A 426-nucleotide genomic window follows, 5' to 3' on the forward strand; every position below is an offset into this window, starting at 1 on the left:
CGCTCTTAACACCTTGCCTTTTCTTTCACACATCAGTTCATCTTTTGTCCTCCTGCTGCTCCCTCGCCCATTATCTGACCTCTCTCCTTCTCCTCGAAGTGGCCCATAACACAGCGCTACGTCTCTCTCTGTCTTTATTTTCATTAAAGCCATTACTTTGTAAGTAAACAGCTTTGCTTTGCTTTTTTGACGCTGGTCAGGGTTACAATGTTCTGTAGAAGAAAATGTGTATCTATATCTGCTTACATATTATACGTTTAGGTATATACGCCTTTCTGTACTAGTTTTATATGATCATACGAGATCGAACACAATTTGGTCATAGCCTACAAACAGAGAGAGAGTGTGTGTGCTTACCTGGCCTTAGGTAGGTTAATTAGATAAAAATAGATGAACATTACCTAGATTGTCAGAGTGACTGTTGAG

The sequence above is a fragment of the Penaeus monodon genome, chromosome 15, assembly GCF_015228065.2.
Source record: "Penaeus monodon isolate SGIC_2016 chromosome 15, NSTDA_Pmon_1, whole genome shotgun sequence".
In the NCBI taxonomy this organism is placed as follows: domain Eukaryota; kingdom Metazoa; phylum Arthropoda; class Malacostraca; order Decapoda; family Penaeidae; genus Penaeus; species Penaeus monodon.